The 17837-nt window shown below is 39.8% G+C and overlaps 1 protein-coding gene across 3 annotated transcripts in view; it reads left to right on the forward strand.

Annotated features, from left to right (window-relative positions):
* BCL11A (BCL11 transcription factor A) overlaps positions 1-17837 on the forward strand; it is a 179194-nt gene that overhangs the window by 7513 nt on the left and 153844 nt on the right. The window lies entirely within an intron of this gene.

The following is a 17837-nucleotide window of genomic DNA, read 5'->3' on the forward strand; positions in this document are numbered from 1 at the left end:
CTAAAGTGAAAAATCCATGCAATTTAGCCCGCACTTGTCTTTATAAACAAATTAGGCCTTTGTGGGTTGTTTTTATGTTTACCAAAAATTATTTTTTTTTTATAGCATCTCAGGTTTACTGGTAGGGGACAGATAGGGTTAAAGCATGTTGCAGCTAGCCGTGGATCCATACTGGCTGTCAGCATGCAGACTGTAATTAAACACAGCCCCATGGCATAGTGACACCTCTGACCTTGACTTTAAGATGCCATTTTCGACTGGCCAGGCCAGAGTAGAGAGGGCAGTTGCTGAAGCGCACAGACATGCTTATTCGAAAAGTTTAAGGGCATGTTGGAAATTTCAAAAGGTTGGTTTGACAGGAAAGGCCGCTTTGTGCAGTCTGCCTCTTCAGCCAAATGATAAATGCCTCTCTGTGCTTTCCCATACCTCTGATGTGGGTTTGACAGATGTATCTTTATTTTCTTTGTGGTTTATATTATAGAAGAGCCCTGCACTGATTTTATTACATCTATCTATCTATCTATCTATCTATCTATCTATCTATCTATCTATCATCTATCTATCTATCCCTCTATCTATCTATCTATCTATTTCTCTGTATTTCTATCTATCTATATGTACTTATTGATCTCTATCAATATAGCTATCTATCTATCTATCTATCTATCATCTATCTACCATCTATCTATCTGTCTATCTATTTCTCCCTATCTATTTCTGTCTATCTATACCTACTTATTGATCTCTATCAATATAGCTATCTATCAATCAATCTATCTATCCCTCTATCTATCTATCTATCTATCTATCCCTCTAGCTATCTATCTATCTATTTATCTATCATCTATCTACCATCTATCTATCTATCTATCTGTCTATCTATTTCTCCCTATCTATTTCTGTCTATCTATACCTTCTTATTGATTTCTATTAATATAGCTTTCTATCTATCTATCTATCTATCTATCTATCTATCTATCTATCTATCTATCTAGCTAGCTAGCTAGCTATCTATTACTCTATCTATGTATATCTATCTATTATCAATTTATCTATGTATATCTATACCTATCTATCCATCTCTATCAATATAGCTTTCTAATTCTTTCTATATCTATCTATCTATTTATTGTCTAGCTATTGTTCTATATCTATCTATTATCTATAACCTATCTATCTCTATCAATTAATCTATCTCTCTATTGCTATCTATCTCTATCGACCTCTATCAATATAACTATTTCTTTCTATATCTATCTGTCTATCTATCTATACCTCTATGTGTATCTCTATCTATCTCTCTATCTATCTATCTCTCTATCTATCTATCTATCTATCTATCTATCTCTCTATCTATCATTCTATCCAGCTATCATCTATTACTGTATCTCTCTATTTATATATACCTATTTATTGATCTCTATCAATGTAGCTTTCTATTTATTTCTGTATCTATCTATCTATACATCTATGGTGTCGCTCTATCAATCTATCAATAAATCAATCTATTATCTATTGCTCTATCTATGTATCTATCAATCTGTTATCTATCTATCTCTATCAATTAATCTATATCTATCTCTCTACTTCTCTATTTATCTATCTCTATCTATCCCTATCTATCGATCTCTATCAATATATCTATTTCTTTCTATCTCCATCAATCTATCTATTATCTATCTCTCTATCTCTATCTACATATCTATCTCAATTAATCTATCAATATATCTATATCAATCTATCGATCTCTATCAATACATCTATCTATTTCTTTCTATCTCTGTCACATATATATTTAGCAGAGTTGATTGATTTGTTCTCACAATCATAATATGGCAATTTGCCTTTTCCCCAGTGAACTTACAGGGATATTTTAGCCACTACTGTACTGAAGGATATAGCTCATTGACAAATTGAGCTCTTCTACATCTGCACACTCCAGAACCATCTGAATCCGTAGAAGGCTAATACACGTTCCCAATTCTCGTGGTAGAAGTGGTATTATAAACGTAAAGAGTTGTAGTTGGGTGATTGCCTTTCCAAGTCCAGACAAACCTCATTCCTAAGAATAGGTCACAAGTGTATTACTCTTTATGAGATTCCCTCTCTTTTGTATCTGTTGTTTTAACCTTTTAGACACAGACAATGAAATGTGAATTGACTTGCAGCCCAGCACTGTGTGAGAACTAGGGCTGTGTGGTGTATTTAGTATAAGGTCAGCATGTGTGAAAATCAAACAGTTACATCTTAATGTAGCTCTCCGGTTGCAAGATGGATCTGGAATTCAGTAGGTTCTGGCACCTCGTTACAGGCCCCGGACTGCCCGGGAGACCTGCTCTCGCTGTCTAAGCGGCAGAGTCATGGTTAAACAAAACTTTGCATTGGGTTCTTCTTGTTTTAGGACAAGCTTTATTTTTATTGTTGGATTAGTTGTCTTATTCTAAATATTCCGGACATGTAGTATATTCTGGTCATCCGTACAACTTGGTCATACTGCAGAAATTGGGTTAAAAGTTTCCAAATAATTATACTGAGTATGATAAAATTGTATGTAAAGTTTAACCGGCAATCTCGACTTTTTACGTGTCCTTTAATTTATGAATGTGCTCGTCCTGTCTAATTTTACATAGGACTGCAGGTACACTTACCGGTTAACTGGCGGTAAATCGTAACCTGAGGGGGATATGAAAGTGCACAAAAAAATATGCCTCCAAAAAGTTCAGCTCGGCTACTTCTGTAGCTAAGGCTCATGGAGCGCGCATTCTGTTTGCGGAGGAGCTCAGTTTGGCACCCGCAGGGTTAATTTTCTTTCTCCCCGTTTGCGGGGCCTAGTGACCATTTCCAATTGCTGTCTTTCATAGGAGGGAATAGCAGCAGAATAGTATCTGGTGATTAATGAAGCTGGGATTGGTGGAAGGGATCTGTAGCCTTTAGAGATCCAAAGTCATTCTAAATGGCCAAATATGGAGTAAGGCTGGAGTGATGTAACATCATATTTACATGTCGGAGAGCTCTGTTTAAAAGACAAAACACAGTATCTGTCAAGAAGGAATTAAAAGCAGACTGCTTGCCATTGTCCCAAATAGGTCACTCTATTGATAAACTCCATATGTTCATTTCGAGGCTACTGTAACTAAACAGTCTTTCGGGAGAACTCCTTTAAGGAACTGTGTGTTCACCTTAGCCCAGATAGCATCTTATAAATAAGGCTCCTCTATTCCTATTACTTCCAGAATCTGAGCATCTCCAGCCTTTGATCCATTTATAGGTTTAATCCAGAGACTTGGGCTCATACATTCGCAAGTAACTTCCTTCTGGGACTCTTACATCTTCAGACATCCTTTAACAAGCATTTTTGGAACATGTTGTAATTCATTAGATGATGTTCTGTGTAATCCTTATACTCTGAGTGGAAATAGAAGTCAAATTGTGCTATCAGATACAAAATTCAATCTCTGCTGAACAATCCTCTTCTACGGGAGGACATCTCCCAAGTAGAACGCTCAGTATCAATCTGGGCTTTGTTCTAGAACTGCTACTAATAAGTCACAAATATACAGTTACGGGTAAAAATAATAACCTATCAAGACATATAGAAGTCCCTGTCGAAACTTACACCAATCAGTTCATGGTTTTGCCTAAGACTGTGATCGTTTCTTAAAGGTCCAATGTTTTGTCCAAATAATTTTACGCCATGAGGACATTTAAGAATGAGAGGTGACACCTTTGATAAAAAACAGGATCAGCATCAGAAATATATTGGTCAATCATTGTTCTACGTGAACCCATGAAGACCACCATCTCAGTTTTGGTGGGACAAGTCTTGAGGAAAGCATAAAAATATCTTAGAATGTTGTATCTTTTTGTAAAATTTTCTCAAAACTCATGCAAAGGGTCCATGACATTAGCCACATAAGGACAACTTTGAATTGGTGGATCAGTACTTATTCTACTCTTTTCTAGTAATCTTTGATTATAGCATCACAACAGGACACGATTTAGTTAAAGCAAAAATATATATACATTTTACGGACAACTTTACAGTAGGGTCACCTATTACAGCATTGGTTGAATTGGTGGATCAGTACTTATTCTACGCTTTTCTAGTAATCTTAGAGTATAGCATCCCAACAGGACACGATTTAGTTAAAGCAAATATATATATATATATATATATATATATATATATATATATATATATATATATATATATATATATATACGGTATATATATATATATATACATTTTACGGAAGTCGGAGTTCTAGTGTCTTTTCCGAAATTGCAGAAAATAGCGCTTCCTCTGTTCTGGCATCCCGCCATAAATGCTTCATTTATCTCTGCAAAAAAACCAAAACCTCCTCTACGTCTATGGTCTGAATTGATTTAATTAACATGTGGTCATTATGGAGGCCCCGCTGAGTTGTAAATATGACGTCGAAAGTCTATGCACTTTGATGTAGGAGAGATGCAATTGTATACACAGGAACTTGTACCATGAGGATTGCATTTATACACCGCACACAAGGCTTCTGTAGTCTGGCTTGTGTTATTGGACTATTTTATGGATTGGGTAAATGATATCATCGTTGCCGGGCTGAGGCTATATAGAATATTTATCTGCATGTGGCTGTAAAGTAATTAGGAAGCGCTGGATTTCTGCTTCTATTGGAATATATTGGGTTATAATTGCTCAATACTCCAATTAGTTAAAATGAATCCTATCACAATACATATTGAATTGGACACTTTGTGCGAATGTGTTTATTATTCGATAGGGAAAGGAAGAAATGTCCATATTGTCATCGCCTATACAGGCGGTATGGGAGGTTTCCTTGCAGTAGTAGTGCCGTATACCCATTGTATCGATTAGCTTTCGCGTTCATACAAGCTGTGAACTGTGAATTGTAAAGCCATCATGTTTTACTGTGGGAGGGACTGTCACTACAGAGAAAATGATCACACTTATAAGATGAAGACGGCATAATCAGGTAGACCGGCACTAGAATGAAGATTTTCCATTCACTGGCAGTAAACAGAATTGATGTGTGTTGTTCAATCGATAATCTTTACTCTCGGCGACTACGCTTGCATCATGCCTTTATTATGTAAAAACTGTAATAATGGAGGTGCCCTTTGGAGATGCCGAAGTAGCTGATTACAGAAGCAATGGCTCCTTTCATATTGAATTAGACACCGTTTTGCCAGCAATGTAGTTGGCATTTGTATGCCGTGGTACCAGCTTTGTGCAATAAAAGACGCTTAGCATCAAGCTGGACATTGCTTGGCATCCTGCCATCACTTACTATGAGATCTAATCAGTAAGCATCTTTATTTGCTTTCTGCTGCTGGAGGTTGTGTGTGTGCCATGGGTATACTGGCAGTTATGTGATTAGATAAAGGGGTCTGATCCCCTTCTATTCACACCCATACATACACCTGATACACACTCTGCTATCCAGGAGCTTATAGTATTATTGTATTTCTTTTCGAGACTCATTGGTAAATTTCAGCCTGATTTCTCGTGAGATTGGCCTTGCTTCAATTTTTTGTTTCAGATTTGTGTATATACTGGTGAATTTACAGATTTTCGTAGTAGGGAATCCTTTTTATAGGGCATTCTGCAGATTATTAGGGTATTTTTTTGCTATTTTCAGGTATACACAGATGTATCGGAGCTGAATTTGTCATTTAACTCTTTGGAACCACATTGTGCAAAATCAGCTTCTTGTAAATTCATCAATATATTGCAATATGTCGAATGGCCAACTTGGCTTCGAAGAATAAGTGAAAAACTTCAAGCCATCATCGATGCACCGGCATGGTCACGACTTTGCAGAATGACTTTAGTCACCTAGATTGATGTGACTTTTTGTCAATGGTCTCCCTTCCCATGTACATTTCGTCTGGCCGGACCCAATAAACATTGTTGGAAAATGGTTTTTACTGTTCATCAAGGGACGAAGAATTATTGAATCTTTCCATTAGGCTTACTTGTCTTTTCCCAAGTGACTCTGAGCTGGACTTGAGCGGGGAACGTTGCAGGTGTGTTAAGGTCAGGACGCCTTCCTGCAGCGTGGACTCATGATTTGTGTATGAAATATTAGCAAAGTTACAGCACCTTCGAGAAACCTTTAGGTGCAAGTTTAGATCAGTGCATGCAAATTTCCTGGCAGACGCACCAGCAGAATCTTAATGCTCCTCTCACCTTCCTCTGTAATAGAGCTGTACACAGCTACAAGCCGAAATTATAATGTGCAGTCAGTCCAGGGAATTGTACAATGCTTAGCCTAGTGCGAGTGACAGCGCCGTTAAAATGTTCAATATGTCTGTTACCTGCTTCATCTGTGCCGGTCCGTGCTGTTACCTTTTCCTTTCTTCTAATGGGATTTTCTTAATTACTAATGCGAAGATTAAGATAATGGTTTCTAAAATGATCAATTGAAAGTACAATGCAATAATAATCTATGCTTGCATTGGTGCTCCTATTAACCCTTTTGGAATAATGGCTACTCTTCAAACTTGTCCAATTTTTTCACTAAAACTCATCTGATGCCCACCCCCTCCCCGACTCGGAAAGGTTGGTGTTTTCATTAGAAGCCTTCATTTCCTTTGTTTAATGGTGGGAAGGAGTTTTTAGCAGTATGCCCATTTTGCAGGCAGAACATCTTCGTTGGCAGATGGACCAAATTAACAGAGTGTACAAAGAAGAAAGAAGCATGCTTATAATAAAACACACTTGAACACATTCACCCTTTCCCAGTTTGCTTAGTTAAAAGAGCGTTGACAGTGTTTTTACAGTTTCTTATGCTCTTGTGAATCCACATTGGGCCATAATGGAAACCTGTTTGTGGTTAGGGTGCTCCAGGGTGTTAGGTGGACAAATGCTTGTCAATCAGAGCTGCATATGGTGTTTTTGAACAAGACCTTGGACAGCATTTTAGACAATGCAGTGGAATATTTTAATAAGGACAAAGCCATATGCAGAGTTGTACCGGCTTAGTCTAGAATAAAAAAAAAACACCAGAGGCGATGGGATCCTGTGTATGCGAAGTCTACACGATAAAGTATAACAAATAAAGTACAATACATAAGAGTAGTACATAGAATTTGGAGCAACATAGCTGGAGCATCATCATACACGTCAAAGTATGTAGATTTTCCTGAAGTCTCATGTAAAACTACAGATATTGTATTGTGATAACACCATCAGTTGTGCTAAATAACCAACTACTAGATCTGACCCATAGAGTCTTTAACAAACTTAAAGATGAGGTTTTGTAACCCCGCGGTGCGGAATACAAGAGAGTTTTATTGAGCTTCTGTGGCTGAGGTTGTAAAATGTGAAACAGCAGTTCGTGTTCTGCTTTGACTTTTGGCTCACCCTTAGCAAATTTCAGAATCTAGTTTTAACAACTCCCCCCCAAAACAAAAATTCCCTTGCACAGATGTGCAGACAAGAAGAGGTGTGCTTGAAACTACCATATCTCATCCTCTATCCCTGAGTTACCATAACTGTAGCCTCTAGGAACGTACCCCTCTGTCATATACCTGTGTATGTACAATGACTGTTGACCCCTAATCCTGAGCTACCGTAACTGTAGCATCTATAAACGTATCCCTCCATCATGTACCTGTGTATGTACAATGACTGCTGATGCCTAATCCTGAGCTACCGTAACTGTAGCATCTAGAAACTTACCCCTCTGTCTTATACCTGTGTATGTACAATGACTGCTGACCCCTAATCCTGAGCTACCATAACTAGCATCTAGAAATGTACTCCTCCGTCATATACCTGTGTATCTACAATGACTGCTGAGCCATAATCCTGAGCTACCATAACTGTAGCATCTAGAAATGTACCCCTCCATCATATACCTGTGTATCTACAATGACTGCTGACCCCTAATCCTGAGCTACCATAACTGTAGCATCTAGAAATGTACCCCTCCATCATATACCTGTGTATCTACAATGACTGCTGACCCCTAATCCTGAGCTACCATAACTGTATCATCTAGAAGCGTACCCCTCCGTCATATACCTGTGTATGTCCAATGGATGCCGACCCCTAGTCCTGAGCTACCATAACTGTAGCATCTAAGAAGGCCACCCTCCATCATATACCTGTGTACCCGATGACTGCTGAGCCCTAATCCTGAGCTACCATAACTGTAGCATCTAAGAAGGCCACCCTCCATCATATACCTGCGTATACCCGATGACTGCTGAGCCCTAATCCTGAGCTACCATAACTGTAGCATCTAGAAATGTACCCCTCCTTCATATACCTGTGTATCTACAATGGCTGCTGACCCCTAATCATGAGCTACCATAACTGTAGCATCTAAGAAGGCCCCCCTCCATCATATACCTGTGTATCTACAATGACTGCTGACCCCTAATCATGAGCTACCATAACTGTAGCATTTAGGAACGTACCCCTCCATCATATATCTGCGTATGCTCTATGACTGCTGACCCCTAACCCTGAGGTAGTATAGCGTCTAGGAACGTACACCTCCGAATGGAGGTTGGACATGTCGTTGGACATACCTATCTATGTCCAATGACTGCTGACCCCGAACCCTTATTTACTAAAGTGTCTAGGAATGCACGCCTCCATCATATACCTGCATATGCTCTGTGACTGCTGACCCCGAACCCTGATTTACTAAAGTGTCTAGGAATGCACGCCTCCATCATATACCTGCATATGCTCTGTGACTGCTGACCCTGAACCCTGATTTACTAAAGTGTCTAGGAATGCACGCCTCCATCATATACCTGCATATGCTCTATGACTGCTGACCCCTAACCCTGAGTTACCATAACTCTAGGGTCTAGGAACGTACCCCTTCATCATATACCTTTGTATGAACTATGACTGCTGACAAGATACTTGTTGATATTTCCCCACTCCCATACCCAATGCTTTATTATTGATGTTCAATGGATGTGGCAGTAATATTTCACAGAATGGACACTTTACTCTGTCATTTATTTAAGAGCCTATTGTAGGCCACAAATACCACTGTCTATATAGTGTGTGTATTTCTTTTTTGACAATTACATTTGTTACCTCTAGATAGAAACAACAGACCCCAGGCCGTGCACTTAATAAAACTGACAGAAATAGGGTTATTTACCTCCAATTCTACTTATATGCCGAAGGTAATTTTCCATTTTTAACATTGTAACATTCAGGATTCATTTGCGTTTGTAGCAGAAAAGCACATTAAAAAAACAACAGCAATTTTTCAGTTATTAAAAACTGCAAAAATTAATTTGGAAAAACACATAATTTTTTTTTTTTAAAACTGGAAAAAAAAATACATTTCAATTTAATTTTTGAATATTTAATTTTTTAAAAATGAATGCGTGCATTAAAGTAAAAAGTGATTCTGATAAAATATGGATTCTTAAAACCGACTGATTAGAAAAGGAAAATCAGGGTCTTCAAAGAATGTGTTGTCTTGTGATGTTAGGGCCGTGTGATGAGTAGCAGCGGGGAAAGAAAAAAAAGGCATTTCTTATTCTACATACAAGTGGATTGCTTAACAAGTCAGCGCAGGCACATACTTGTTTGTACAATAGAGATAAAAATTCCTGTATAAAAATAATTCACTTGCTGACAGCAGGCATTGTGCAGGGGCTGCCTCCTTTGTGCCGGCCGCGGGTCTGAGATCGAGGATCACGACTCCTGCTTTTTATGCAGAACAGTCTATCACGATCGCTTGCTGAATTCTGCCGAAAAGTTAATTGCTTAATTTTTAGAAATATTTCAACCTCCCTTTGTGACATTTTTCTTTCTTCGTCTCCCCTGGTAAGACTGCTTTAGTTTTCTGCAGATGCTGCAAACGGGGAAACGTTTTTGGCAGGTTAAGAATTGTGGCCCCTTTTTTTTATGCATTTGCATTGCAAGCTATTGTCTGTCTGTAGTCTTTTGTCTTGGCTCTGATAGAGTCCATGTAAACTATGGCTGGGCTCGACTGCCTTGTATAATAACTTTGCCACTGGGAGGGATTGTATGTAATGTAGACCTATGGCTGACAAAGATGTCTGAAGGAATTTTTTTTTACTTTCCTTTTTTCTTTCGGAGCTTATTTGATTTCAAATAAAATTGGTCATTGAAAGCTCCTAATGGCGCGGCCGTCTGTGGAACGTCTCATCTTCCCCATGCTAATATACTAATTTGGTTTAATTCAAGTTTAAATTGCTTAAAAATAGTGCTTGCACAAGGGAGAGATTTTCTCACTTTATTGAGGAAGACACGACAAGAATGCTTTGTACTTTTCTCCGCCGCAATTTGTTGTCCATTTACGTTCTTCTTCTTCTTCTCCGAAATTACAAAATTTGGCGTCTCTTCCCGATCGCGTAGAACTTTCCATACAGATCATATTAATTCTAAATCACTAAGACAACATATATGTCGAAAATATTTGTCCGTCAAGATTCTACAACATATATGTTGAAAATATTTGTCCACCAAGTTTCTACAATATATATGTCGAAAATATTTGTCCGTCAAGATTCTACAACATATATGTCGAAAATATTTGTCCGTCAAGATTCTACCGATGTAGAAGAGCTACTGTTCCCTTTGTGCCTTTTGCTCCATAGTAATACGTGCCCAGCGACAAACTCGTCCCCTCCATATCAGTAGCATAGTCAGAATTAGGCACATAATGCCGTTTAGTCTGCATCACGTTGTTCTAACGATGAGACTCGTACGTGACTTCTGGGAATTTCGGTATCAAACAAATCAAAAGTGAAGGAGACGCTGTGATGTGTAAGTGTAAAATTCTAATGCGAGGCCACTAATGAGTACAACTACCTGCCACTGAGTGTGATTAGAGGATCCTGCGGCTCACACTGTGGAGCAATGTCTCTGTACTCTCTTATTCTACCATAGTCATTGAGCATAGGAAATAAGAGTCTAAAGGCTGTGATCCCGTATTCAGGCCTTATGGTATAGGTGTACAGCGGGCAATAATAGGCTAGAACCTACGCAAAGTCTAATGAAGATAACCTGATGAGGGACGTTGTTAACTCTTTACGCCCATGATGTGGTGTTAAATATATTAAGGTTAGTAACTAATAGGTTTCACCAAAACCCCAAATAAAGGATGTGTAATGGGTAATACCACATTTTTTATCAACATCTGCCCATATACAAGTGTAATTCACATCCTCAATGCATAGAAAATTAAGCCTCTTCATTGGTCACCTTTTGGCTTTTCCGTACCGTAGCTTTCTGTAATCTGTAGACTGTGAGTGACCATTGGCCCCAAGATCAAAATATTATCAAGTATCATGTTTGAGTATTCTTAATAGAATAAATATGTCACAAAAGTCTGAAAAACTATTCTCCAGTATTAGCAATCCATCTATACTGAAACACACAAAAAAATAATCAGGAACTGTTGGGATCGTCGCGCCACATTTGCAATGTCTACTTCACATAGGAAGCACTTAACAGGTTGGAAAATATGTGGACTGATAAATTATTTGTCTTTTTTTTATTCGGTTGTTTTGCTTTTTACGATAGCAAATTCTGCACCAAATTCATCAAAATGGGCCCACGAGGCTTGATTAATCGTTGCGATTTCAAAGATCTTTACCTTTTTGGTCTCTTTTGCTTCTTTTTAAAGTAAAGAGCATTTCAATAAGCTTTTAAAATATTATATGTTTGGCTTCAACTTTTTTGCACTCCACTGGGGTGCTGGAGTACAATTGCGCTAAAATGTTTGGACGTTTTTGAAAAAGTCGTTGCAAATGATGAATTAGGCTGAAACAGCTGGACAACATTTTGCAAGGGTCTAGGTAACTATTGAGTATAGAGCCTCTGATGGCCGATTTGTATCAATATCAAAAGACAAACATGGCTGCATAGTCCTTGTTTAGTTCTGCTCCGGCTGGACTAAACTATTCCTAAAACAATACTCCCCCACAAAAAAAGTTAACAAATTACGTCATCATTGCAATCTATATGGCAAAAAATTTACGAGAACAAAACTGGTTTCCTCTATTGATGATAACGGCAATATGTCAGTAAATCTGAAGCTATATGCTTGATTAGCATGGGATCAGATTTTTTTATTTCTTTGTACACCCAAAGACTGGAATAGGCAAGTTTCATCGAAATATGGATGAGAAAATTGCATACTGAAATTTTTTATCAATTGGACAATCAATCTGTGTAAAGCCTGCTTTACATGTTACGATTCTGCATACGATATCGTATGCGATCGTAACTGCCCCCATCGTATGTGCGGCACGTTCAATTTTGTTGAATGTGCCCCACAAACGATTCACCCCCGTCACACGTACTAACCCGTCCATACGGCCTCGATGTGGGCGGCAAACGTCCACTTCCTGGAGTGGGAGGGACGTTCGGCGTCACATCGACGTCACGCGGCAGCCGCCCAATAGAAGCGGAGGGGTGGAGATGAGCGGGACATAAACATCCCGCCCACCTCCTTCCTTCCGCATTGCCGGCTGGAGCCGCGGGAGGCAGGTAAGATCTGTTCATCGTTCCCGGGGTGTCACACACTGCGATGTGTGCTACCCCGGGTATGATGAACAATCTGACGTTCAATTCATGAGGAATGAACGACGTGCGTGCGATGAACGTTTTACCGTTCATTTGCAATCACACGTAGCTGTTACACACTGCAATGTACCTTACGATGCCGGATGTGCGTCACTTACGATTTGACGCCGCCGACACATCGTAAGATATATTGTAGTGTGTAAAGCGGGCTTAAGAAATCTGTCATCTGAACAGGCCAACTGGATCCCATTGTGATGTCAACCCTCGAACTGAAATACAGTGGTGTGATTGTAGCCTTAGGATAAGAGCAAGGGCAATGATGTATCGTCTCTTAGTCGTGAAACTTAATTTTTAATCACTCTTGTACAGCAGATGTCATTGTTTATAAGGACACATCCTGGATGCACAGATCAATTTATTGATGTATTTAGTTGCACATATAGGCAATGATAAAAGAGCAGATGGATTTGGATTAGGAACCGTACAACTACCATATTAAAACGAGGAATTGGGTCCCTTACTGAGGCGCAAGCAGTCTAATTACTTGTATAATTATGTTGCAAGACCCTTTAGGGGCAGGCCAAGTCTTGTCTTATTATACTTATGGGCTGTTTAGCTTGCTGTTTTAATTATACCATTTAACTTTTAGTAAATGTTTTAGTTGCCTCTTGATTTTAGTGAACTGAAATCACCTGAGGCGAGGCTACCCATCCATTGCAATGAGCGACCGCTCACGAAGAATACTTGAGACGTAAAAACTTAAACATGTCAAGCATCTTCCCCTTTGATTCTGAAAATCTGTGCAAAACGTTGATCCCCCCGATGAACGTTAAAGCAGGTATCACTGAAACGTACAATGGAGTAACGGTCAGTAATGTTACTAGCTGGAGCATGCATCCATTCGTAAGTGTGAACTTGATTGAGAGCGCTACTTCCTCAAAAATAATGAAGATGAAGCAGAACTTAACGGCCTTAATAACTGATTTTGTCTCAAATGGCTTGGCTGGTACATGCAAATCTCAGTTTCCGAAAAACAGCTTGAGACATGGGTTTGCATTTGACTGTCCAAAGCCACCACAGCTGATATTTAAAGATGTAACTATGAAATCACCAGGGTTTCACTTCTCCTAAATATGCCCTGTTCCTTCACTATAAAAATAAGATTGTGGCCTGTCCCGCTAGTGCGTGCAACATTGTATCCAGACGGCTTCTACTCTTTTCTAGAAGTATTGTCCTTTTTTATGTGCAGATATAACGCTGTACATTGTATATTGTGCGTTCTCAGATTGGATTTTTTTACGTTATGTTCTAATTTAACCTACGGTAACATCTGACTGGTGAATAAATACTCTGTTTCAAGTCTACTATATAAGTAGCTTAAGGAGGAATAACACTGACTATAATACATACAAAAGATTTTGCTCTTTGGACTCATTATTTTGTAGCTTTACATAGGACTGCAAGTGGACTTGATATCTAAGGTTTAATTCACGCAATGGAAAATATATACGTTGTTGGTAGCTAAACCTATGCCAAAAGGGTGTTCTTTTGGCCAATATATATTAGTACCTACGTTGTTGTGCAGTGTACCTAAGGCCTCTTTCACACGTCCGTGAAAATCACGCACGTTTTTCACGGACGTGTCAAAGGTGCGTATTGTCCTGCGTGAGCCATGTTTATGGCACACGTGTGTTATCACGAATAACACACGGAGAATGGGAACTTTCTGCTCACCTGTCCCTTGCTTCGCTGTCCGTGGTGCTGATCTTCGGTCTCCAGTCCTGCCGACTACCCGCTTCTGCTGCTGCTTCCACCCCGCAGTGAAGTGAATATGCAATGAGCATAATGAGCGGCGGTCGGAAGCAAGTGACAGCGACAGCAGGGCTGGAGAAGATGAGTAAAGTTTTTTATTTTTTTTCTCAGACACGTGTGTTTTCTCCGATGCGTGTCACACGGAACACATCCTTGTGGTCCGTTTGCGTTCCGTGTGACACCCGTGATGCCGGAGAAAAACAGAAATGTCTACGTGTGGAGCACACGGGCACACGTATGCTCCACACGTACACACGGTCCATGGCAGAACACGCACGTGAGCGTAGATCCATTGATTTTAATGGGTCTACGTGTGCCCGTGTCTCCAGTACGTAAGGAAACGGACCAAATACGTACCGGAGACACGGACGTGTGAAAGAGGCCTCTACCTGTTACAAGAGGGTATTCTTTAGGCCAATATATATTAGTATCTACGTTGTTGGGCCGTGTACCTAAACCTATGCCAAGAAGGTGTTTTTTTGGCCAATATATATTAGAACCTACTGTACGTTGCTGTGCTGTGTACCTAAACCTATGCCAAGAGGGGGTTCTTTTGGCCAATATATATTAGTACCTACGTTGTAGTGCCATGTTCCTAAACCTGTGCCAAGATGGTGTTTTTTTGACCAATATATATTAGCAGCTATGTTGCTGTGCCATGTACCTAAACCTATACCAAGAGGGTGCTTTTTATTGGCCAATATATATTAGTATCTACGTTGTAGTGCCGTGTACCTAAACCTATACCAAGAGGGTGTTTTTTTATTGGCCAATATATATTAGTATCTACGTTGTAGTGCCGTGTACCTAAACCTACGCCAAGAGGGTGTTCTTTTGACCAATATATATTAGTACCTATGTTGCTGTGCCATGTACCTAAACCTATACCAAGAGGGTGTTTTTTTATTGGCCAATATATATTAGTATCTACGTTGTAGTGCCGTGTACCTAAACCTATGCCAAGAGGGGGCTCTTTTGACCAATATATATTAGTACCTAGCAGTCTGAAATACTCATGCTAAAATGATACCAAATGGGCTACATCAATGGCAGGGATGATTGGACTCAGATTTGTTCCCAAAGAGTTAAATGACGCATTCAGCTCTACTATATCTATAAAAATAATACACGGGGAATAGATAATGGGTGAACGATTTTATATACAATTTTCTTCCCACATATGATTTGACGAGAAAGACATGTATTCATTTACTGGAAATTTACATACGCCGTAAAAAATAAAAAATGGAGCAACTGTCAAAATAATAGTAATAATAATGATAACAATAATAATAATAATCAGGCGTCTTTTGGCAGTAGGGTTTGAGCGCGATAGGAAACACGAATGATTTTTTTTCTCTTCCATATAGAAAAGTTTTATCCATCGGAAAACCAGCTTAACTGTACATATGCCCTAGAGCAATGAAGGAGTTAATTGTGTTTGCACGGAAAATACATGAAGGGCTGTAAGTGAAATGAGGCAAAGTAAGGCCACATAAAACACGTGAGGCCCGGGGCAGTGCTGCCTTCTGCACCCCTGAGCACCTCTCTATAAAGGCGGCGCTGCGGGTTTGCATTAAAAAGAGGTGGGGTGGGGGAAATCATGGGACACGCAGCACTGTGCTTTTTGGATGAATTTTACTGATAATTTGCTAAAGCTCATTTGAATTTTAAGCACTGCTTTAATCTTCAAAGGCTAAATTGCTTTATGAATATGCATGGTGTGGGCAGACTTTAGTTCATTACCTAGTTGTAAATTCTAATGACCATTAGGTCCTTGCAGTAATTGCGAATTGTTTTGCATTTTTGATTGGCTTATTAACATGTGCATTCGGCACATATCAGCCTGGCCTGTCAGGCTGCCGAAGGAGGAGGAAAAAAAAAAAGAAAAAAAAGGTGAAAATTGTTTATCGCACCAGGATTCTTAAGATTTTTCATCCGGTGGAAACGGATGATGCAAAAAAAATAGATGTTTTTTTTCTTCTCATGAGTGAAAGTTCACCCAGAGATTTGACATATTTAATTTACATGATGACTTTGCACTCCTTCATTAATGCAATTTGCATATGAAGCTGTTGTTAATCACTTTTGATCATGTTTTGTGTATTAGCTGCCTCAGTGGCTTTTCTCCCTCAGATGCTCCGGCAGAAAGCAGCAAAATGATGCATCTCCTTGCCAACTTTCCTTTAGTGAATTGAGGAATTAGGATCCTAACCTCCCGTAATTAAATATGTTTTATCAGTTTCTGCATTTACGTTAAGTACATTTTGTGGAATGTACAATGAAACGGTTCCCATTTGGGGGAGACATTCCTTCAAAAATCTCGCTCCTTTTTCCTCTTTCCCAAAGGTTCTGTTGAATTGATCTTGGCAAAAAAGGCAGGGAGGTTAAGCTGCAAGCAATTTGACAATAGTGAGACGGAATGCTTTAGTGCTTGTGCTGTTCCACCAGGCTGCAGCATTCCCAGATATAAAAGCTGCTCCTACAGAAACATCTATCATCGATTGATGCTGGGCTCAACTTGTAAAAACGAACAAGGCAAGACTATTCTTCCAATCATTATCACTCAAAACTCACTTTTACCCAACTTTCACTACTTACCGGCTTTCTGTAATATTTGCGTCAAAACTCTAATACTGTTTGTACAGCGCAGACCATATTCTAAATGAAGAAAGGTTAAAGGCTATAGGGTGCTTTACATGCTGCGACATCGCTAACAATATATCGTCGGGGTCACGTCGTTAGTGACGCACATCCGGCGCCGTTAGCGACATCGCAGCGTGTGACACCAAGGAGCGACGGTCAATGAGTGTAAATACGTGAAAAATCGTTGCTCGTTGACACGTCGCTCCTTTCCTTTTCATCGCTGCTGCTGCAGGTACGATGTTGGTTGTCGTTCCTGCGGCAGCACACATCGCTGTGTGTGACACCGCAGGAACAACGAACATCTCCTACCTGCGTCCACCGCCAATGAGGAAGGAAGGAGGTGGGCGGCATGTTCCAGCCGCTCATCTCCGCCCTTCCGCTTCTATTGGACGGCTGCCGTGTGACGTCGCTGTGACGCCGCATGAACCGCCCCCTTAGAAAGGAGGCGGATCTCCGGCCACAGCGACGTCGCTAGGCAGGTAAGTACTTGTGACGGTTGTTAGCGATGTTGTGCGGCACGGGCACGTGTTGCACAACCGATGGGGGCAGGTACACTCGCTAGCAATATCGATACCGATATCGCAGCGTGTAAAGTACCCTTTTGTTCATTATTAGGACATCCCCTTTGAGATGTTTTCCTAAGGTGAAATTAAATAAAGACTATACTCCCCTCCCATACCGGCGCCCTTTCAGTGGTGCACAGTATTGTGGTGCCAGGACTCACATGGGGTTGTGACGTCATGCGAGCGCCGCATCCAGTTTCTTATACAAGAAGGAACAGTGTCTCCCTAGTTCCACGTATGGGAAGCTGCCCTATTGG

The sequence above is a fragment of the Anomaloglossus baeobatrachus genome, chromosome 3 (genome assembly GCF_048569485.1).
Source record: "Anomaloglossus baeobatrachus isolate aAnoBae1 chromosome 3, aAnoBae1.hap1, whole genome shotgun sequence".
Classification (NCBI taxonomy): domain Eukaryota; kingdom Metazoa; phylum Chordata; class Amphibia; order Anura; family Aromobatidae; genus Anomaloglossus; species Anomaloglossus baeobatrachus.